Source organism: Sus scrofa, chromosome 8 (assembly GCF_000003025.6).
Source record: "Sus scrofa isolate TJ Tabasco breed Duroc chromosome 8, Sscrofa11.1, whole genome shotgun sequence".
Taxonomy (NCBI): Eukaryota; Metazoa; Chordata; class Mammalia; order Artiodactyla; family Suidae; genus Sus; species Sus scrofa.
In genome coordinates, this window is record NC_010450.4 from 127,745,900 (window position 1) to 127,771,006 (window position 25,107).

General features: G+C 34.7%; 1 protein-coding gene and 1 long non-coding RNA gene across 7 annotated transcripts in view; one reads left to right on the forward strand and one right to left on the reverse strand.

Annotated features, from left to right (window-relative positions):
• The window catches only part of LOC110261993, a 115,699-nt gene extending 94,029 nt beyond the window's left edge, over positions 1–21,670 (forward strand). For both annotated transcript variants that reach the window (XR_002346473.1, XR_002346474.1), the window contains exons 2-3: positions 17,913–18,003; positions 18,092–21,670. This is a non-coding gene — a long non-coding RNA (uncharacterized LOC110261993). The remainder of the gene's footprint in view (positions 1–17,912; positions 18,004–18,091) is intronic.
• Positions 1–25,107, reverse strand: part of CCSER1 (coiled-coil serine rich protein 1) — a 1,224,168-nt gene that overhangs the window by 16,734 nt on the left and 1,182,327 nt on the right. The window lies entirely within an intron of this gene.

Below are 25,107 nucleotides of genomic sequence, written 5' to 3' on the forward strand. Positions count from 1 at the left end.
GCTATATTTCAGTAACACTCATGAACTGTAGATATGTAGATATGGATCTGTTAAGTTTGTGGGATAAAAAATTGGTATATAAGTAGAAAAAAAAATCTTAGAAGTACAAGGAAAGGTGTTTTGTGCTGAATTGGGAGAAATGAAGTTCAAGTAGTAACCATGTAATGATAGAGGTTACGTATGTTTACACTGACCTCTGCAAGTTGTGTCCTGTTAGAATAGTTTGTAGTTAAAAGAGGAAACTTGGTAACAGGATGTTGGCTTAGAGTAGATCTATAGGCATTCTTCAAATTTAAGCCTTCATCTAGTGGTAGAAAGAATAATTCTTTCCTGGCTACGGAGGTGATGTCCTGCATATCAAGAGAGGCGGTATTGGAAGGTCCAGATGTTAGAATTATAAGACTGAGGTGAATCCATGTCTTGGCCACAGGAATGATGGTTTCACATCAGGACAGAATGATAGATATCAATGAGGGAGCAAATGACTTCTCCAAGAAATCTATTCGGTATTGAAGACTCCGAGTAATTCCCTACAGGCATTAGTCAGAGATGTTAAAATCTAAAACTAGTTCTAAAATAAGGATGCATCTTCCATCCATATTAATCTTTCTCATTCTCTTTAGTTCTTTCTGCCCTCATTACTTATGTTTTCATTGACGTATCCATTCACTTTTATGAAGAACCCATGCTTAATATAAATCCAACAGAAGATTTAAAGAAATCAATCCTATGCATAGACACATCCTTTTTGCTTAAGAAATTAAACCAGTAATTAAAATAAAGAGTAAGGTGAAGTAAGACATTAAAATGATGATATGAATGTGTCTTGAATCAAGAAGAGACTTAGTGAAAAATAAATATTAAAAACAGCATACATTTCTAAGAGTGAAATGGCTGATGAGAGAATTGCTTATGTTAGTTAGTTGCATCAATTTCTCACTTCCCTCTTATTCACCAACATACTTGTTTGGTCTTTACTCCTCTCGAGGACCTCCAACTTGTTCAGGTAAATGCATACTTCTCAGTTCACATCTATTTTAACTGCTACTTATCAGTTCACAAACATTTTAACTACTAAGAAACATGCAATGGGTTAACCACTCTCATCTTGAATGCCAGCATCTTTTGGTATTTGTGAAACCTCATGCTTCTGCTAGTTGTCCTGTTTCTCAGATAACTGCTGCTCACTTTCCTCAGCTGAACACTTTTCTAACTAAATGTTTGCGTTTCAGGTTCTCGTCCAAATTCACCTCACTTTACCTAGGTTATGTCATCCAGTGCCATGACTTGACTTACCTTCTTTACACGAACAATCTTTACACTTATACTTCAATTTAAACCCCCTTTCAGAGTTTTATTCATACATCTACCTCCATCACTATGTAGCAAGGTATTCCAACCATATTTTTCCTAAGTGAATTCATTGTATTTGCATCATTCTAGTCTTCAACTATGTTTAGCAATTTCAGTAATATTTGTTGAACAAAGAGATGAATAGAAACCATTAAAAATTTGAAATTGTCCTTGATACTTTCTTCTTCCTCACTGTCTATTGTTCAATCTGTAACTATTTCATAGTGATTCATCTTTGTGCTCACTTCCCTCCATTTCCGTCATTCTGGCTCGAGACACCATTAACTCTTGGCAGGGTACTGTATCCACTCTTCTATACCTTCACACACATGTTAGAGAAAAGTTACAGAAATCATTTTTTAATTTTTGCTTTTTTTTTTTTTTTTTTGCTTTTTAGGTCACACCTGCGGCATATGGAGGGTCCTAGATTAGGGATCGAATCGGAGATACAGCTGCTGGCCTACACCATAGCCACAGCAACGTTGGATCCTTAACCCACTGAACAAGGCCAGGGATCAAACCTGTAACCTCATGGTTCCCAGTTGGATTCAGATTCATTTCCACTGTTCCACAATGGGAACTCCTAGAAATCCTTTTTCAAAATATGTAAATCTAATCATGCCACTGGCTTCCTTATTCTCCTTAAATATCTTCCTATTGAATACCCTATTATCAGTTAAAATAATTATTTTTGGAATACACACACCATCAATGATAGTTCTGTGACGCAGTTCTGGGATTGGCTCAGAATTCTTGAGTTATAACCTGTGTTTGCATTTCATATGATCCTAAGACAAGTAGTCTTTGTAGCACATTTTGAGTGAAATGTGTCCCTAAGGTAAATAATATCATCAAGTTTTTATGTATGTAATGCCCTCTAGCTATTAAAGTTAAATCTCTGACTCCTAAATTAAAGAAGTGCTACCCTAACCAGACCACATGTTACATATCAATTAAAAACACCTCTCCTTGAGTTTTATATCATAAAAATTAGTGCAGTGGTAAATTCCAAATTCAGGTAGCTAGAGTGACAGATACATAGTTATAGAAGACTCTACTTCAAGTGTGATTTCAATCAGGCACACACACAAAAATACAACATAGTTGTGTATAAATCCTGCCTTACAAGAGAACCTCCTCAGAAATTGTCCATACTGAGGGTTGGACAGACAGAGAATATCAACTAACAGTTGAGTCAAGATTTGCATGCCCAGAATGGCAGACCCGAGATCATCTGTTTACTTTCCCTTACAGAGAGCAGTTCCTTCACAATCACATTTTTGCCTACATGTACCAACACTTTCTTAATGAACAAGACCACCAATTACTGCCATGTAAGCTTCAAAATAAATTAACACAACTACTCAAGATACAACGAAGTAGAGAAGAATCTCAGGTATTTTGAGTCTTCCTCCCAAATTAGATGCTATTCAAGACAAGGCTCACTGTCCTCCTCCAGGTTTGGGCTGGGAACTTTTATTCCTATCTATCCAATAATCACACCAGGAAAGAAATACTGAAGGAACATACTATGAATCAGGTAAAAAAAAACATTGATTTGATAAGTCAGTGTTTCTTGACGTGGACAATTTTGCCTTTCAAGAGACATATTTTATTTCAGGGTAGAGGCACTATTAGCGAGAAGACTAGAGGTCAGTCCCTCACAACAAAGAATTATCTAGTCTAAAATGTCAATAATGTCAAGGTTGAAAAACCTGGCCAGAGATTAAAACTGTAATGCCCTCCAATATTTTGTTGAATTTACTCAAGAACTCAAGAATGAAACATTTTCCTGACTCTGAGTTTATATAATACAGCTCTAATTTACCAATTGAAGTTAAATCATTTCTTTGGTGTCCTCCATTTGTAAGCATGTCAACTGCTTATCTCACAGCCCCTCAGTTTGGTGCCTATCAGCCTCCAGCATAGACAGTGATCCAACACAGGATGCCATTTAGCTGCAGTAAGTAATTGCTCTTTATTTTACTCTGTTAAGAAGCACTCTTCCTTATTGATTTTGGGCTGCACCAGAAGCATCACTACATTTTTTTTCCCAACAACCTGAATCTGCTCAAATTGATCAACTAATGCTGCCCTTCTGGCAAAATATGTTATACCAAAGACACAGAGCGAGGAAAGAGTGCATATAAAGTCAAATGCTGCCATGGGAAAGAGCCAGCGATTGGTGCTTGCTTATCTGACACCACCAGAGATGAGACTGATTGAAAAGACAAATTAGAAAGACTTGTCATTCTATGTTTTCTTTTGTTCCCTACTTATTAATATTAATTAACTGCAAATATAATTATGTGGCTTCCTGTGTTTAAGTAGCAGCTCTATAAGCTTTCACACAATTGCCTAGGAGGTCTGTTAGTGAAGCCCTTAATTGTAGAAAATTTTCCTTTGACTAAGAAATAATTTTAGGTAATAAAGCATACTACTTAAGAACCTGTGCTGACGTGCTTAGATTGTACTTATCTTAGTCACTTAAAGAGTGTGTAAGTTGGTACACTCATAAAATCAATGAGCTTTATTTTCTTGATCTATAAAAAGAGGATGAATGGATGTCATAAAAGTATGATGATGTGATTGATGAGAGTTATGAACAAATAGTAAAAAAGCATCTGTAATGACAGGGACATGAGACTCAGTTGTCAGGGAGACAGCTGTTCAAACTAGAGGTACAGGCTTCCTAGTCTCGAAGGTCTACACATGAAATGCTAGAATCTTGGCTTTGTCATTCTCACATGAGTTTTCATATAGTCCCTTCACCACCTTGAAGAGTCAGGCCATGTGCCTATCTATTCCCCAAGAACAAGTAATTGGTGCAAGATACTCAAGACTCTTCCTAAGTTTTTTACTGAGACTAAACTACCTGTCAGTTTTTCCAGCCACAACATCTCTCATCACATTCAAACATCAAGCTTTCCTTAGGGCTATCTCCACAACATAAAGAGGTATAACAAAGTGTCCTGCTCTTATATAAGATTAAAAAACCACATAAGGTATTTATATGTAATGTTCTTAGCACAGTGTTTGGCACATCATAAATATCAGGATGATGTCTACTATATATAAGAATGCTGCAACGTAAATAGGAGCATTAGGTCTACAACAGAAACAAGGAGAGCTAACATTTCATCAAAATGAAATTTTTATAGATATGTTAAATCCTATCACCAGTAATGTATAACTGTGTCAAAACATGAAATATTAAATGTGTAGCATTATAAAGAAAATCATTGGATTTTTCTTCACCTTGCTCTGTAGTAACTGACAGTAAATCACTTCTGTCCTCAAGCTGATAACTGTCTTGTAATAAGAAGCATTTCCCATTATTCTCAATGTGTAAATATATACAGCAAATTTGGCTGAAGTTATTACCTCTATGCCTCATCAGTGTGAAGCTTGGAACTCCACACTCTGAAGTTAAGTGAAAGTGTCATTTCTCCGTTAAAGTGAAAACATCTAAGAAATTTGATTTTTTTCTTGTGACCTATTATTGGTTAAGATTCAAGGTATATTGGGTTGCAGCTTTATAAAAGAAAAGTAACAATGGGCTTTGAAATTCAGCTTTTCATGACCATGATACTACTTGCCATGGTTAAACCTTTAGTGCAAGCTATGTTCCTTCATCTTTTGTATGTGTGTATTAGCCACTAAAGAAAAGGTAATTTAAGTTGTTCTACCACTGAAGAAGATTATTTAGGGTTTAGATAATGGGAATTATTTCAATTTTCTTGATACATTTACTAGCCGTATTGCACAGCACAGTTTACTGATCCTTTCCAGAATCCACCTCGTCTCTTCTAACACATTCTTTGAGAAACACTTTTCCATAGAAAATGCCCCCTTTTCCCCATTAATATTAATATAACTTAATTCTATTTTCTACTTAATATACCATTAATATTCATAATGGTATGGTTAAATTTTGCTTGTTGTTTATATTTTTACCCTATGGTTACTATTTCACATCATGAGTTATGTAGGGGAAATAATGATACATTGTATTTTGGTTTGGTTTGGATTTTGGCTGCACTGTGGCATGTGGAAGCACCTGGGCCAGGGACTGCACCCATGCCAGAGCAGCAACCCAAACCGCTGCAGTGACAATGCCAAATCCTTAACCTGCTGCACCACAAGAGAAATCCGTAACACCTTTTTTTTTGGTCTTTTTAGGGCCGCACCCGTGACACATGGAGGTTCCCAGGCTAGGGGTGGAATTGGAGCTGTAGCTGCTGGTCTACTCCACAGTCACATCAATGCAGGATCCAACCTACACCACAGCTCAAAGCAATGCCAGATCCTTAACCCACTGAGCAAGGCCAGGGATCAAACCAGTGTCCTCATGGATACTAGTAGGGCTTGTTAACAGCTGGGAACTCTGCTAATTTTTTTTTTTAATATATATTCCAAACCACTGGTAGAGAGCTCTAAATCCTCTCTACTCTCAGAAAAAAAGATTAGGTAAGAAGGTGGGTAATCAGGCTATAGGAAACATTTTACTCATATATTTATGACTCAGTTCTTAACCATGAAGCACTTAACGATTTGTCTAATGTATATTATTCAAATCATACATGCAAATACAGATGGCTGTAATAGATATACACATATATATTGTCACCACCAATGAGTATTTCCGTATACATAGTTCATTAGCATATCAAACACACAACAAAATAGTTGTCTTTACCTTCAGGTGTCTGTTAATCTATGTAATTACTGACACCTGCAGAATAATTGATTTTGCTAACACAATGGGAGAGGGGGAGTGAAGACATTCTGTAGAGAATATGAAGAACATACATTCTCCCCAATTGTGCGAAATAATATTCTAGAATATTTTAACCATATTATGACCATCAGGATACAGTGTTTCTCATAAAACTAAAGCTATATTGACTCACTTGACTGATTTTAAAGACTTAGTTTATATGACACCTTAAGAAGCAGTTTAGGCATCATTTTCAAACTTCAGTGAGGTTTGAAGAATCACCTAGGATGCAAAATGATACACTTTCGCCTTCAGAAAATTTGAATTAAATCTGCTATTGGGACCTAGATTCCACATTTTAACATCATTTACAGCATCTAATCCATTTATTATGTAAATATTTTCTGAGTATTTATAACACTGCAAAAATAATTTTGGATTTTCTATCCAAAAATCCTATGGAAAATAACAGTACGTGTCAAAAACTACGAAGAGTTTTAGATTTTACTATGCTTTCCCACTACCAAGCTGGTCTACCATAGTTTCATGGATGTTGCCAGAAAACATGTGAATCCAGGATCCAGATCCAGGAAATTAATTCCTTGGCAGAACAAGCTGTTTAACCTTTATGTGCACATCAATTCCCCTTGCTTCCAAGTATCCTACTGGGTCATGGAAAGCAGCCCAGGTGGATGCTGTACACTAAATAGATATGCATCACAGTTGCAGAAGCCCAGTCTTTCAAAGGAAGATTCTATCAAACTGGTTCAGCTTGCATTTTAAACATTAATGCAGAACGTCTAGTAGTTTATTTATCAGAAGAACCATCCACAATTTCTAACATAATTTTGCCCTAGACAAACAAATGTTTGCCAAAAGAATGAATACATATGTTGATACAAAATACTAATTGTTGTCTAATTCATTTAAAGTTTTATCTTTATGGCACAATGATTGAGAGCAATACATTTCTAAAGTGAAAGGCAGCAGAATCTGCTGGTTCAATTGCTTAGGGACTCGTTCAGCATTTCGAGTAAAATGTAATATTCAAATATTCTCAAGTATTGCTTAAAGAAATGTTAGATCAGAATAAATTGAAAATGTATTCTGTAAGAAGCTTAGAAGTTCTTTAAACATAGCTAGATGTGGTGTTTTTTGATGTTTAATTCAATGTGATAATCTCATGGATCTAATACCATTGATTGGAATTAATTTTATTCCTCCTGATGATAAAATATAATATGATTCTAAAATGTGACTTCTGAAGCAATTTTTTCTCTGCCTTGTTGGAAAAGTTATCCAATCCACAAGAAGATCTCTTTGAAAAGTAATAGTAGTGTGACTTAGTCTTCCTGGCAATTTTCCTAGTATCTCTAGAAACAGAGATCTTTCCTCTTGTTTCTTCTGTGAAGATTCAAATACCATATATTTTGCCCCATGGCCCCCAAGGTCTAACTTGTAGCTTAGCATGGACGCAGTAACTAGAGCCTTGTCAGTGAGACACCAATAAGCCTACTGAACCTGGAGCTAACTCATATATCTGAAAATGCAGATGGGGGAAGTTCCCTGGCAGCCTAGAGGTTAAGAATTCGACGTTGCCACTGTTGTAGCTCAGGTTTGATCCTTGGCCTGGGAGATTTTGCATGCCATGGGCAAAAATAAAAAATGCAAGCAGGTATTCTTGTTAGGTAGCTACATTTTTTTTAAAGGCCTGGGATAAATTCTGGATTTCTATCGATCATTTAAACATGCTTTTCCAAGTCCTTGAAGTGTGTTAAACTCTCCAGTAAAATTGTCTGAAAAGTTGCAATCCAAATAATAAAGTTGTGACTTTTCTCCCCATGGAGTTCATGTACATTGACCTATAACTACTTGTTTTAAAGTGGTAATCATTAAAGTTCACACATTGGAAAAGAGCTACATGATTTTACTCCCCTCTCCTACTTTTTGATGATATAGTTTACATCTTCATGCTTATCCCTTAACTGTGGTAGGTACAGGTGCTTATCCCGTAACTATTTTAGTTACAGGTGCCTTTACAAATTTTCATCTTTACATCCTTGTACAGACTTGAGTGGTTGATCCTTACTATATACTTGTGTTTCCTAATGGGATTTTCCCTTTCTGGTAGATTCTTGCTTCTTTGCCACTTAGAAAAGACTATTTAACATTTCTTTTAGAGTAGGCTTAGTATTGATGAACTCTTAGTTTTTGCTTTTCTAAGTTCTTTATCTCTCCTTAGATTCTGCATGATGATCTTGTGGGGTAGAGTATGCTAGATTGCTGGTTTTTCCCTTTCAGCACTTTATATCATGTCACTCCCTTCTGACCTGCAGAGTTTCTGCAGAAAAAGTAGCTAATGGCTGTCAGGGATTCTCTTGTATATGACTCTGTTTTTCTCTTTAAAATTCTAACTTTTGCCATTTTAATTACTATCTGTCTTTGGGTGTGTCTGCTTGGTTTCGTCTTTTTTGGGATCATCTGTGCTTCCTATACTTGGATATATCTTTCCTTCTTCAGATTTGGAACATTTTCAGCCATAATTTCCTCAAATACATTTTCATTCCCCTTCTCTGTCTCCTTTGTCTGGGACCCCTATAAGGCAAATGTTGCTATGCTTAATGTTAGTTATTCCAGAGACCTCTTAAATTGCTTTAATTTTTAATTTTTTTTCTTTTTGCTTTTCTTATTGGGTGATTTCCATTTTTATTTCTTCTGGATCACTTTTGCATTCTTCTGTATCATTTAGTCTGCTATTCATTCCTTCTAGTGTGTTTTTGTTGTTGTTTTGTTTGTTGAATTCTTCAAACCTTCCTTAAAATTTTTTATTCTTTATAAAAATTTTTTTCAAAGTATAGTTGATTTACAATGTTTCAAGTCACTTTATTATTACCTATCACTGTAAATACAATCTCAAAAAGTTATCTTCATGGAACATCCTACCATGAAAATGGCTTTAGTAAATAATGCGCACTCTCACTAAATTTCTTTCTCACCCTTAGTTTATGGGTCTATGCTGGTCTAGAATTCATGGCTCTGACATAGGTGTTCTTAGCTATAATTACTCAGGAACAAAAGGTCACTGCCCTACTCCAGCTTTTCTGGCCTTATTTACTGGATGGCTAGATCATTCTCAGTTGCAAAAGCCACACTACTGAGAGTCATCATTAACTTCTCATTCCTTATGTATTCAAGTAAATAATCATTCTTAACACTTTTCATCACCTTGGCCTCTTCCACTACTCAGACTGTGATCACTCACAGCTACAAATGGAAATTCTTTTGCCTAGTCCCTGCCCACCTTGATTCAATCCATTATCCACAGAGCAGCCCAAGTAATTTTTGGAAAATAATTTTAATCATGTCACTCCCTTGGAAGCTCCAGTGTCTCTCCCATTGTTCTCATATTAAAGTTCAATCTTCTTAAATCACTTTAATGCCTTTCAATACCTTTCTTTCCTCCTTTATCATTTCTACTATTTTTGTGTTCTACATTGTGGTCATGCTGATATCTTTTATTTCCTAGGCCACAGCATGTCCCCTTATCTGTTTCCTCTGCTAGAAACTTTCTTTATTCCCTCCTCACTGGGCTAATTCTACTTACCCTTCAAGTTGCAGAATAAACATCAATTCTTCCAAGAACCCTTCCCTAACTCAACTAATCCAAAGTATGTGCCTGTCTTAGTGCTCTGATGGCAGCCAATAAATAAACATAACAGCAGTTTTCTGCCTACTCTTTATATCCAACCATATCATAGAAACTACAAGAAAAGTAATGGGGTTTATATTATGCAGAGGAATTCTCCTTGCTCAGCACATGGTTAATAGAGCAAATACGTTAGCAACATATAATGAATGAAATACATTAGTGCACTATGCCAAGAATGTTATGGTGAAAGAATTACACTTGACTCTTGAACAACACAGGTTTGAACTGCACAGGTCCACTTATACATGGAATTTTTTTCAATCAATGAAAATACTGGAAAATTTTTTTTGATTTGTATAATTTTAAAAAACTCAGATAAACCACATAGCCTAGATATATCAAAATATTTAAGAAAGAGTTATGAACACATAAAGTATGTATAGATATTTCAATACCCTTACATAGGCATAAGGCGAGTGATGTTGTATACAAAATAAATTGTTAGAAAGCAAAGCCATAAAACAGTCACAAAACTTAGAATTACATTACCATAAGTATGCCTCTTTCTCTCATAATTGTAAAAATTGCTTATCCAATCTATCTTTATAAGTAAGTGATTTTTTTAATGTAACAATCCTTCCAACATTATATTATGAATATGACTGTGACACTGTATGCCATAAAAATTTTATAACAATTCACTCATTAGTGTATAGGCTGGGATAGCATGAAATAATCATATCAATTATACTAGGCTACTATAAAACAATCATAATTGCTGCTTCAATATCAATGTGTGAATTGTTATACCTGTAAATATGAATTTCTTTTACACATTATCTTTTCCTTTTTGATGTCTAGTGCTAGTAATACCTATAACAACTATAGTGCTTTGTATCATGTGTGACCATACTGATGTAGGTAGTGACCAACAATTCATCTTAGATGAACAGATGATGTCTAAACTTACGGTATTGATACAGTAATGTAAATTTTCTCTGTGATTTCCTTAATTTTTTCTCTAGCTTCCTTTACTATAAGAACACAGCAGATTATACACATACAATACATGCGAATTGAGGATGTTATAGGGGAGGTTTCTGGTGAACAGGAAGCTATCAGTAGTTAACTTTTGTGAAATCAAAAATTATATGAGAATTTTTGACTGTGCAGGTGGTTAGCTCCCCTAACCCCCATATTTTTCAGTGGTCAACCCCCATATATAGATGTAAAAAAAATTAATATGGTGTAGGATATTTATGTCCCTAGGCATTCTGATAACAAAGCTCTTAAAAAGTTTGAATATGAAAAGAACTGTCATACTATAGCACGACTATTTTTATCCACTAAGCCTGTCCAAATACACTAAGAATGAGGTTAGTATAGTGGTGCAGATCTTTACTCGTATCACTCTAATTGGCAAGCACTCTGATTACTTTAACTCTTCTGGCCATGGAGATCCCAGTTGTTCAATATCTGGGCACTTATTCAAAAAGCAATGTTTTACTTCCTTTATAATGTAGAATTATTTAAAATAACAAAGGTACTCTAACCTCTGCTTTTTAAGGAAAATTATTTAAAGTGGAAATTCAGTACTTTGAGAAATTATAATATTCTAAGCCACTCTAGGGGTTGAAAGAATACAAAGATGATTAAGGTAAAGTCCTTTCCTTTAAGCATCCCATAGTTTAGAAGTGCAGCAAGTAAATATGTGCAAAAATATAAAGAAAATGAACAGCTGTAAGAATAATAAGAGGTGTCATGAAGATACAGCAGTGGATAATATTGCTTTCAGCAGGTTCAAGGGGTGCAATCTGAAGAATGTTACAAAAGTACCACATGAGGACATGGTGGTGGCTAAAGCTTGGGTGAGTGGAGAATAGAGCAAGGACCTCCCTGGGGAAGTAGTAGTACTGTCATGACTTGGACTAAAACAAGGGAGTGCAAGGACTGAGGAGTATCAAGTGTCCCGACAGCAGCGATCTACAGTGAATGGAAAGTTAGGGATGTGGTAACGAAGTGCTGGGGTTGAGATGGGAAAGTAGGACTTGAATGCCACATCCAATAAGACTTTGCTCAGTGGGTAATAAGGGTCCGTTTAAGGTTTCTACCCAGTGTGGTCATTCCTTAGGAATGGACAGAAGAAAAAAATAAACTGTTTAGGTTGACACTATCTTGACATTTTTGTTAAGCTCTGTGAATTTTGTAGAAAGTGTCAATCCAATATAATCAGATGCTGCCCCTCCTGAAATAAAGAGGGAGATTAAAGTGATTTGAATAGTACAATGAAAATTTGCCACCATTGAAATGCTAATGTAGATGCAGCTTTTGCTGAAGTGATTTTTTGATTGTGGGAGATGTAGATTTCAGGAACAGGAGTTTTCACTTTTTATGTGAGAAATATATTCAAGAGCATAACTGTTAAAAATCCTTAATGAATCTTTTCCATTGTTTATTTTTCCCCTTCATCTTATATCAACAATTTTTGTTTAACTACATATATGGAATGAGAAGACCGGAGAAAATACCTGTAATCCTTCAACCCCTTCATTTTCCTTGAGCACAAATCAGTTCATGGCCTCAATGAAATTATGTAATATATTTTTGTCATATGAAGCCCATCTTTGGAATCTGAGTATGTTTATGATAAAATAATATTCAGTCAATTTTCTTTTATTGGGTAGTTTCCAGTTTTCTACTTCTGCAAAGCAGCTGAAGAGAAAATAAAGGACATAAAGGACAAAGCATATAAACTGATTACATTGCAAAGTATAATTGAAAACATGTGCACTGCAATATTTGAGTAAATGGCAGGCATATAATTGGCAGTTTTCTTTCTTTAAAGCAGGCATATGGTTAACAGGAAATAAGTTTGAAATAATCTTTATGTAGAAGCAAAATCACTTGCTCTTTAGTATTCATTTCTTTGTAGAATACTTAACATGTTCTTCATTTGAATATAAAGAATCTTTTGGAAGTACAGTAATGATTGGTGGATTGGATTAAACTTACAGCACATTTTCATCCTTAAACTATAGGTATTTCACAATAAAAGATATTATTTAATTGAAAATACGTTCTAGATCAGCACTTTTTATTTCATAATAAGATAATGTCACTTTCAAGTCTATAAATTTGAGTTTTAAAAAGACTCATGGACACAGTATAAATAGCTACCAAATATTGTAGCCATCATGAAACTCTTTGTTAGTGCATTTTGTAATTCATAGAGATCTGAAAATCCTTATACAGAATTTTAATTACATATTACCTTAAAGGTCAAGTCCTAAACGTTTTTCAAAACATTTTTGGGGTTTTACATTCCTATATGTTGTATACTTTATTATATAGACTATTTTGTAACTATAATGCGCTGTTGTATTTTATACACACACACACACACACATATACATACACACGCTACATGGGTAATTAAGTAGGCCCATATGCAAAAACTGAACAATGATTCTTTATTACTTTAAATGAGATCTTATGGGTTAATAAAAGATGTTATTCTAAGAAATATTGATGGATCTGGGGTTCCTACTAGAGTATAAGAAACTGTAATTTATGTAAACTAGCTCAAGTCAGGTGCATTATCATTTATTGAAAGGCAATTTAACATAGTAGAAACAGCATAAACTAGGCAATCCTGGATTAAATTTTTGGCTATAGATAAATTTTTTGCTACATAACTTTAGACAAGTACCTAAAGTGTCCAAGATTCTACATTCTGACCTATTAATTAGGGCTAATCCTTATCACTTCAGTGAGATAGATCGTAAATGACCTTTGTGAAGTGCATGAAACAGTGCCTCTCATCAGAGTCTTTGCTACTAGTATCGATTTTATATATAGATGAAATCACGACCTTATTTTTATTGTCAAGGAATCTATATTCTGCTCAGGTGTTTGAAATGTAATTGAATAGCAGATAGAGTGTTTCACAGGTGAAAAAGAAACACCTGCTTGCATCAATGACCACACACACACACACACACACACACACACACACTAACAGGTAAATGCTTTTACTTGCAGGGAACTGTATTTTTTTGTGTATAGTGGAACAAAACAGATGGAGGCATCAGAGCTGAGTACCTTTTACCCCCATTTGCCATATCCAAACCCTGATCTTCCTGAGACCTCTCAATCAAACCATTCCGTGTGACTACTTACACGAAAGGCAGCACAATTAACTGAGAGTTCCAGGTACTATATTTGTACTTCTGGGCAAAAGGTTGATGTCTTATCCAAGTAGGATACATTTGATGTAAGATTCATGAGTCCTTAACTAGGTCTTTTTATGGCCAGCTTCGGCACAGATTTCTAGAAATGAGGGCCTTCGGTGGGGCCTTCCTGCCTCGAGGTGCTCAGAGTTTAAATCTGGCATCTTTTACAGGACAACAGCTGTTCTTTGCAAGAGGTGGACCATGGAAAGAAGAGAAACCCTTCTGCTATATAGGGCACAAAGAACAGCTTGAAGTAGAATACTCTGAAAACAGTGATTCTTAATACAGACTATAGGGGGAAAAGTTATATAAATTCTACTTTCAGAATTTTTAAGGGCAGCATTACAATAATCCAATTTTAAAGATGAGAAAGAGTTCCCAAGTTTAAAAACCGGTATACTTTAAAGAAAATACCTCATGAAAATAATGGCATCTTAACTTTTCAATATCTTAAAAATCTCTAAAAGCAAAGGTTGAACATAAGATTTTGAACTTTAGTGGCAGAAGAAAACAACTTTGAGGTAATATTAATTCTGTTTTTGAGATGTTTTCAAACATAATTAGTGCAGTACAATTATCATTAAAATTACTAATTCACACACACACACACGAGATCTAGTTTAGTCAAATCTTAAATAAGGAGTGAAACTGCATTAGTGAGGTCAAATAAAGTGATGTGTAGAACTATATAATCATATATAAATAAATATGGCCCTAAAATAATTTTAATAAATATATAATTAAATTACATCCCATGGAAGGAAGCTCTATAAGATTATATGTTCATCATAATGCTCCTTTTGAGAATTTTAAAAATGTTTAGATTTTTTTTCAGTTTCTCTATATCTGTATATAATCATCAGAAACAATTATTCTTATCCTATGGCCATAGTTTATAACCTATAAGTTACTCAGTCTTTAAGACAAAAAAGAAATTTACTGAGCTGCTACTAAATTTCAGGCAATATTTTAAAAACTGTGAATAAGACCAAACTTTGCCCCTCCTAGAGCTTATATTCTATGTAGGGAAGAGTGAGAATAATCTGTAAATAATATATTCCTGTATTGTTAAAACCTGTGAAGAAAATGAATAAATGAAATGAACAGGAGAATGAGTAAATGAAAGGTTAAGTGCTAATTTAGGAAGTATAGGTTAAGTGCTAATTTAAAAAGGAAGTATACTGTAACTTAAAATCTGTACTGAGTAGAAGCAACCATATAACCATCTAAAGAGAAAGAACCCCAAGAAAAGCAAATAGCATTGCTATAAGACCTCAGAGCCAAACAAATACCAGTGTTTGCAGAGAAGGGAGTGGGCGAATGATGTAGAAAACAAGGTCAGAAAGGTAGTAGCAGCCACCTAACTAGTGTCACAATAAAAACTGTCTTCCATCTGGAACAGGACAAGAATGACCACTCTCACCACTTTTATTCAACACAGTATTGGAAGTCCTAGACAAACAAAAGAAATAAAAAGTATCCAAATTGGAAGAGAAGAGGTAAAATTGTCACTGTATGCAGATAACATGACACTATATATAGAAAACCCTAAGGACCCCACACAAACTATTGGAAATGATCAACAAATTCAGCAAAGTAGCAGGATACAAGATTAACATTCAGAAAACAGTCACATTTCTGTATACTAACAATGAAATATTAGAAAAAGAATGCAAAAATACAATGCCTTTTAAAGTTGCACCCCCCAAAATGACATACCTAGGAATAAACCTGACCAAGGAAGTGAAAGATTTATATGTGGAGAACTATAAAATATTAGTCAAGGAAATTAAAGAGGATTCAAAGAAATGGAAAGATATTCCATGTTTCTGGGTTGGAAGAATTAATACTGTAAAAATGTCCATACTACCTGAAGCAATCTACAGATTCAATGCAAACCTTATCAAGTTAGCCATGACATTTTTTCACAGAACTAGAACAGACAATTCAAAAATTTATATGGAATGACAAAGGACCCAGAACTGCCAAAGCAATTCTGAAGAACAAAAACCAAATAGGAGGTATAATTCTCCCAGACTTCAGGCAATATTACAAAGCCCTGGCAATCAAGACAGTGTAGTACTGGTACCAAAACAGACATACAAACCAATGGAATAGAACAGAAAATCCAGAAATAAACCCAGACACCTATGATCAATTAATCTTTGACAAAGCAGGCAAGAATATAAAATGGGAAAAAGACCATCTTTTCAGCAAGTGGTGTGGGGAAAACTGGACAGCTCCATGTAAATCAATGAAAATGGAACATGCTCTCACACCATGCACAAAAATAAACTCAAAATGGCTGAGAGACTTAAATATAAAACAAGATACCATCAAACTCCTAGAAGAGAACATAGGCAAAACATTCTCCTACATCAACCGCAGAAATGTTTTCTTAGGTCAGATTCCCACAGCAACAGAAATAAAAGCAAAAATAAACCACTGGGACCTAATCAAACTGACAAGCTCTTGCACAGCAAAGGAAATCATAAATAAAACCAAAAAGGCAACCTAAGGAATGGGAGAAAATAATTTCAAATGATGCAGCTGACAAGGGCTTAATCTCTAAAATACAGAAACAGTTTATACAACTCAACAGCAAAAAAGCCTACAACCCAGTTGAAAAATGGGAAAAACCCCTGAACAGACATTTCTCCAAAGAAGATTTACAGATGGGCAATAGGCACATGAAAAAAATGTTCAACATCACAGATTATTAAAGAAATATAAATCAAAACTACTATGAGGTACTACCTCACACCTGTCAGAATGGCTATCTTTAACAAGTCAGCAAATAACAAATGCTGGCAGGGGTGTGGCGAAAACCTGCACTGTTGGTGGGAATGTAAGCTGGTACAACCACTATGGAAAATAGTATGGAGGTACCTTAGAAATCTATCCATAGAACTACCATATGACCAGCAATTCCACTCTTGGGCATATATCCAAACAAAACTTTCCTTGTAAAAGATAAAAGCACCTGTATATTCATTGCAGCACTGTTCACAATAGCCAAGATATTGAATCAAGCTAAATGTCCATTGACAGATGAATGGATTAAGAAGATGTGGTATACATATACAATGGAATATTATACAGCTATAAGAAAGAACAAAATAATGTCTTTTGCAGCAACATAGATGGAAGTAGAGACTCATACTTAGTGAAGTAAGTCAGAAAGAGAAAAACAAATACCACATGATATCACTTATACCTGGAATCTAATATATGGCACAAATGAACCTTTCCACAGAAAGAAACTCATGGACAAGGAGAATAGACTTGTGGTTGCCAAGCTGGAGCAGGACGGGGTGGATGGACTGGGAGTCTGGGGTTAATAGATGCAAACTATTGCAGTTGGAGTGGATAAGTAATGAGATCCTGCTGTATAACATAGGGAACTGTATTTAGTCACTTGTGATGGAACATGATGGAGGATACTGTGAGAAAAAGAATATATATATATATGTGTGTGTGTGTGCATGTATATATGACTGGGTCATTTTGCTGAAATTGACAGAACACTGTAAACCAACTATAATGGAAAAAAATAAAAATCATTACTTTAAAAAATAAACTGTCTTCCACTGTATTTATATTAAAGTATAAGATAATTTGAAGCGGAAGAGTAATTGGATAAGACAAGACACTGAAAAACTAACTCAGGTTCCTATGCAGAGAATGGATCTATTAGGTTGGAATGAGAAGAAAGAATTAGTATGCTACTACTGTAGACCAGGACAGAGGTGATTTGGAGTTGTGGAGGTTCCCAAACACATTTATTTAATTTTCAAATGATAGTATTTGTTTTTATGTAATTTCAACTATATAGGCACTTTGAAAGTCACAAGGGTAGCAGTATAATACCTGTAATATCTGATGGGTAGAATAGCTTTGGGATTTTTTTTTTTTTTTTTTTTACTTCTAATGATCAATGTGTTGCTTCCTCCATTAGGTGTCACATGAAGTAAGCTGAACATAATCAAGAATAAAAGGACTGGAGAAGCTTACAAATGGGTTCAGTTAACAGGAAAATTGTGCTAATTGTGAGTAGTTGAATCGTTTTCTTTAGTTACTTTTGGGGCCTAAGCATTTGTTTATTTAATAAATATACACCAATGGACCCTCTGCCAGGTACTGAGTTGGACACTGAACATCTCACAAGGAACGAAAACAACCTGCTACTTGGCCTTATGAAGCTTTTGATCGAGCCATCCAGATAGAAATGAACAAATGTTCTTGCATTGGCAATACGTGCTTTGTATTCAAAAGACAGTGATGTTAAGATATCCTTCTATATCAATGGAATAATCCATGCATTCAACATTTAATTATTCCTGCTATGTTTCAAATCCAGTATCTATGTCAGATAATTGAGCTTGAACTGACAGATTGTCAGTATTTGGTCATAATGCTCAAAATGTTTCTGCTAACGTCCTCTAAAAATAATACACAAAGAACTAAATCATGTTCTAAGCCGAGGAAGAACTAGAAATTATGTGAGAGCGAAACCAACTTAACTTCTAAATTACGTAACTAATTTTACTTTGGTATCAGTAATGAAAATGGGACTTAAATAAATAAATACTGTTCAACATTCTAGATACACTTACCTAGTCACTCGAATTAACAAAAACGTTGCTGCATTTTTTTAAATTTATTCCTCTGTCAATTGATTTGCTACAGGTAGTAAAAAACTTCACTAATGAGGGAAATATTGTCAAAATTTGATTTAGTATATTTATTTTTGTGTTTATCATTTTCAGTCTTTCCTTCTTTCTTTACTTTTGCTAATGATACCCACTGGCCAAAATATAGAGTGGTAGAAGGAGACATTTTAATTTAGGTCCATAACTGTTAAAAAATTCTAAACTATGGTACTACTTTAAAAAGTGTATAAATTGCATTAAAAGTATAGGATGCTATTCCTATAATAATGGTTCATAAAAGTACATGAATGAGAATGATCACATGATAATTTTTAGATTTGGTAAAACCATGTATGACTCAGCATTATTTTAATAATTTATTTGCAAAACTTTTCAAAGCAACAAGGATCTCCCTTGGCAATTACTAGAATTTGGTTTTCATATGTTCTTTGGAAAATATAAATGCATAAATAAAAAGGAATCCAGAATTGTAATGTCTGGTCCCCCTAAATTCAAACAAAATGAAACAGATGGATTAGTAAATCCACTTTAATAAGCTCAGATATTAAGCCCAGTGCTAAGAAGGTCAAAAATATTCCCGAGGCGCAAACTATTTCCTACGTCTTAAGAGAGTAACCCTGTAGAATATAAGACCTTGTTTCACTCTCTAGCCAAAAGCAATATAGAGACCAGGTGACAGTATGAAGCCAGTGATACAGGCTTTAATTTTCTTTGGGGAATACTGGACAGTACTTAGTGTGAGCCAGCATGGGAAAGGAAGAAAATACTAGAATTTTGAATTATTTTACTTTATGAGAAGGAAGTTAACATTGGCAGCACAAACCCTTACTTTATCTCTCTATGTAATCCGCACTTTATGCAAAACTCATTACCCCAAGTGTTTTAAGTGTCTCTAACAATGAGAGGCACAGAAGGATTAACAAGGGCACATGTCCAAATTCTGTGTTTATTTAATAGGTGATAAAATGACACACACTTAACCCATATCACACATCACCACATATTCAAAGCACAGAAAGCAATGGGGAGCTGGCACTTCTGCTCTTGTAATGGACTATCTGATAGCCACACGTTAAGATAAATTTAGTGATAATTTCATCAAAGATTTTAAGAAACCAGTCAAATAATTAGAAATTACCTTGCTTAACTGAAAATTTATGCCTAAGAGTAACTCCACATTTCCCCCCCCTCTCCTCAGCACCCCCACCAACCACCATTCAACTCTTTGATTCTATGCATCTGACTGTTTTAGATACCTCATATAAATGGAATCAAACACTATTTGCTTTTCTGTGACAGGCTTATTTCACTTAGCATGATGTCTTCAGGATCCATTCCTATTGTCACACATGGCAAGATTTCCTTCTTTTTAAGGATGAAAAGTATTCCCTGCATGTATATATTACGTTTTCCTCATCCACTCATCTGTCGACTGACATCTAGGTTGTTTCCACTTCTTGACTATGGTGAACAGCCACCACGAACATGGGAGTGCAGCTAGCTTTTCAGGATCTTGATTTCATTTCTTTCGGAAAAATAACCAGAAGTGGGATTGTTGAATGGTAGTTCTATTTTTCGTTTTTTGAAGTATCTCATACTGTTTTCCACATTGGCTGTACCATTTTACATTCCCACCAATAGTATATAAGAATTCAAAGTTTTCCGTATTCTCACCAACACTTGCTGTCTTTTATTTTTTATAATAGCCATCCCAACAGGTATGAGGTGATATCTCATTGTGGATTCAGTTTGCATTTCCCTGATGATTAGTGACACTGAGCGTTATTTCATATACCCATTGGCCATTTGTCTATCGGTCTTTGGAGAACCATATATTCAAGTCTTTGACTCATTTTTAAATTGGGTTATTAGATTTTTTTGCTACTGAGTTGAAGAAATTCCTTATATATCCTTAAGATTAACCTCTTAAGAGATATAGTTTGCAAATATTTTCTCCCATTACATAGGTTTTCTTTTCACTGTTGATTTTTTTCCTTTGCTGCATAGAGGCTTTTTGATTTAATATACTCCCACTTGTCTAGTTTTGGCATTTTGGTCTGTGCTTTTGGTATTACACCAAAGATCATTTAAGATCAATATGATTAAGCTTTACTCCTATGTTTTCTTCTACAATTTTTACAGTTTCAGGTTTTAAATTTAAGTCATCAATCCATTTCAAATAGATTTTTGTGTATGGTATAAGTCCAATTATATAGTTTTGCATGTAGATACCCAGTTTCCCACCATTTGTAAACGAGACTGTTTTTCCCCAATTATATAGTCTTTCAATCTATTTAAATTATCACTTTGTTCATGCATTGGTGTCTTTGATGAATATCTTTTACAGTTATTTTTAATTTTCTATAAGGTAGGTCATGTAACAGGTTCAGGGCATTCCAGCAGGGTCAGTTTTGGGAGATTATTGAGTTCTTTGTTTGGAACATCTTTGTCTTAATATGTTTTCCCTTAACACTCTGTAGAAATCTTCATATTAGACGTCAGGAATGTTTCTCAGTTATCACAAACAGTTCACATTCAGGAGAAAACCTCTGCCAATCAGCCTTGCTGAAGATTCAAGGGCCTTTACCAGCTCTTTCCCTCCCCAGGAAGAATGAGGAAACCAGTTTTATCCCTCACTCATTGCTGAGACAGGAAGAAGAATCTGTGGTGTCTGCCAGCCCAACTGCTGTCTCTATTTTCCCTCATGGAACTGGACCTTTCCCAACTCAACAGAGCTCCAAAATTGGTTATATGATATATATATATATATATATTTTTTTTGACATCCACAGGGATGTTGAAGGCTGGATGCAGGGATCTACTCTTTCCTTCCTCAGAGTATAGCTTGGAACTTGAGTTTTTTAACTTACTTGTCTGTTCTGAGTTATGGGAAGGATCTATGGTATCTAGCAGCTTAAGCTACCAGCTTCATTGTCCTCAGGTGGCTAGACTGATGTAGGTCAAAGATGCAGCTTGGATCTAGCATGGCTGTGGCTTAGGCCAGCTTTTGCAGCTCCCATTTAACCCCTAGCCTGGGAACTTCCATATGCTGCAGGTGCAGCCATAAAAAAAAGGAAGTATATAGCAATACAAGCATACATCAGGAAACAAGAAAAATCCCAAACTGCTTAACTTTACATCTAAAGCAACTAGAAAAAGAACAAACAAAACCTAAGTAAAATGAAAGAAGCCAGAAAAATCAGAAAAGAAATAAAAAGCAGAGATGAAGAAAACAAGATAAAGGATAAACAAAATTGTTGAATCTTTAACCAGACTCATCAAGAAAAAAGGGAGAGGGCCCAAATCAATAAAATTAGAAATGATAAAGAAGTTACATCTTAAGACCAAAGACAGACTAAGGGCCATAAGAGACTACTACAAGCAACTATATGCCAATAAAATGGACAACCTAAAAGAAATGGACAAATTCTTAGAAAAATACAATCTCCCAAGACTGTACCAGGAAGAAAGAAAAAAATATGAACAGAACAATTATCCATACTTACACTGAATTAGTAATTTAAAAACTCCCAAAGAAAGAAAGAACAGGACTAGATGGCTTCACAGGTGAATTATACCAACTATTTAGAGTTAGCAGCTATCCTTCTGAAATTTTTCCAAAAAGTTGCAGAGAAAGGAGTATCTTCAAACTCATTCTGTGAGGCCATCACCCAGATATCATAACCAGACAAAGATAAAACAAAAAATTTTAGGCCAGTATCACTGATGAACATAGAGGCAAAAAATCCTCAACAAAATATCAGTAAACCAAATCCAACAGTACATTTAAAGGATCATACATCATTATCAAAAGGGATTTATTCTGGTGATGCAAGGACTTTTCAATACCCACAAAGCAGAGTGATACACCACATTAACAAACTAAAGAATAAAATCCAAATAATCACCTCAATAGATACAGAAAAAGCTTTTGATAAAATCCAATGCCCATTTATGATAAAAACTCTCCAGAAAGTGGACATGGGAGGAATATACTTCAACATAATAACAGCAATATATGACAATCCCACAACAAATATCATACCCAGCGTTGAAAGCATTTCCTCTAAGATCAGGAACGAGACAAGGAAGTCCACTCTCACCACTTCGATTCAGCATGGTTTTGAAAGTCCCAATGACAGAAATTAGAGAAGAAAAAGAAATGAAATAATCCAAATTGGGAAAAAAGTAAATCTGCCACTGTTTGGAGAAGACAAGTTACTATACATTGAAAATCCTAAAGTTGTTACCAGAAAGCTACTAGAGCTCATCAATGAATTCAGTAAAGTTTCAGGATACAAAATTAACACAGAGAAACCTCTTGCATTCCTATAAACTAACAACGAAAGATCAGAAAGAGAAATTAAGGTAACAATTTAATGTATAGACACATAAAAATAAAAAAATACCTAGGAATAAACATACCCAAGGAGTCAAAAGACCTGTACTCCAAAAACTAAAAGACGCTAGTGAATGTAATCCAAAGTGATAGAAAAAGATGGAACAAAATACTGTGTTCTTGGATTGGAGGAATCCAAGAAAATGACTATAATACAGCAACCTACAGTCTACAGATTCAATAAAGTCCCTATCAAATTACCAACAACGTTTTTCACAGAACTAGAACAAAAAGTTTGAAAATCTTCATGGAAACACAAAAACCCCTAAATAGCCAAATTAATTAATAGAAATTAGTAGTAATAGTGATAGTAATTAATGGAAAGCCCCAAAATAAACCCATGCACCTTTGGTCAGTTAAACTACAGAAAAAAAAAAAAAAGGCAAGACTATACAATGGAGAAAAGACAGTCTCCTTAGTAAGTGGTGCTGGGAAAACTGGAGAGCTACATGTAAAAAATTAATACATTCCCCAATACCATCTACAAAAATAAAACTCAGAATGGATTAAAGACTTAAATGTAAAACTGGACAGATACTATAAAACTCCTAAGGGAAAACATAGAACATTCTTTGACATACATTGCAGCAGATCTCTGAGGACACTCTCTGACATCTATCACAGATTAGATCCTAATTTCTTTTGGATCCATCGCCTAAAGAAATTAAAACAAAAATTTTTAAAGGGACCTGATAAACTTAAAAGCATTTACATAGCAAAGCAAACCATAAAAAACTGAAAAGACAACCTACAGGAGAAAATATTTGCAAATTATAAGAATGACAAAGGATAAATCTCCAAAATATATATACAAACAAATATATATAGCTCAATATAAAAAAAAAGTAGAGAAAACAACCAAATCAAAAATGGGCAGAAGATCTAAATAGATATTTCTCCAAAGATAGAGGGCCAAAATGCACAAGTAAAGATCCTCAATGTTGCTAATTATTGGAGAAAGGAAAATCAAAACTACAGTGAACTATCACATTACACCAATAAGAATGGTCATTATTACAAATCTACAAATAACAAATTCTGGAGACGGTGTTGAGAAAAAGGAACCCTGCTACATTGTTGGTAGGAATGTTAATTGGTACAGCCACTATTGAGAACAGTATGGATGTTCCTTAAAAATCTAAAAATAGAGCTACCTTATGATTCTGCAATCTCACTCCTGGGAATACCCAAAGAAAATAATAATTTGAAAAGATACATTCACCCCAGTATTCATTGCAGCACTATTTAGAATAGCCAAGACATGGAAGCAATGTAAATGTCCATTGACAGATGAATGGATAAAGATGTGGTGATATATACAGGATGGAACATTAGCCATAAAAATAAATGAAAAAAATGCCATTTGCAGCAACACGGATGGGCCTGAAGATTATCATAAGTCAGGCAAAGGCAAATATCATATGAATAGTTGTATGTGGAATCTTAAAATGATACAAATGAACTTTTATACAAAACAGAAATGAACACACATAGAAAATAAGATTATGGTTACCAAAGGGGATGGGGGAAAAAGTTAAATTAGGAGGTTGGGATTAACATATATAAACTACTATATATAAAATAGGTTACCAACAAGGGTGTACTGTACAGTGCAGGGAACTAAATATTTTGTAATAACCTGTAAGGGAAAAGAATCTTACAAAGAATAGAAATAGTGTATGTATAACTGAATCATGAAACACCTGAAACTAAGACAATGTTGTAAATCAACTACACTTCAATTTAAAAATAAAGAAGTTAAAGTAAATTAATATAAGAGAATAAATATAACATTGCTAAGACATTTTAGTGAGAACTCTGGTGGACAGTCTTATAATTTGAAGTGAAGAGGCACAAAATTTTCAATCCAGGCATCTATTGTATAAAAGACCAAACCCTTGTGACTTGACAGAAGGAACAAGTGGTTTGTATGTAGGGAAACACATCTCTTGAAGCAGTTCCAATCCTCAGGGGCTCTGATGTAACCCTGAACAGTATTCTTGGTGCTTCACTTTCAGTGTGTTCTGAGGCATATTCAGTGGAGGAAAGAAGGATTCCCCCCCTCTTTTTTTAAGAAGGAA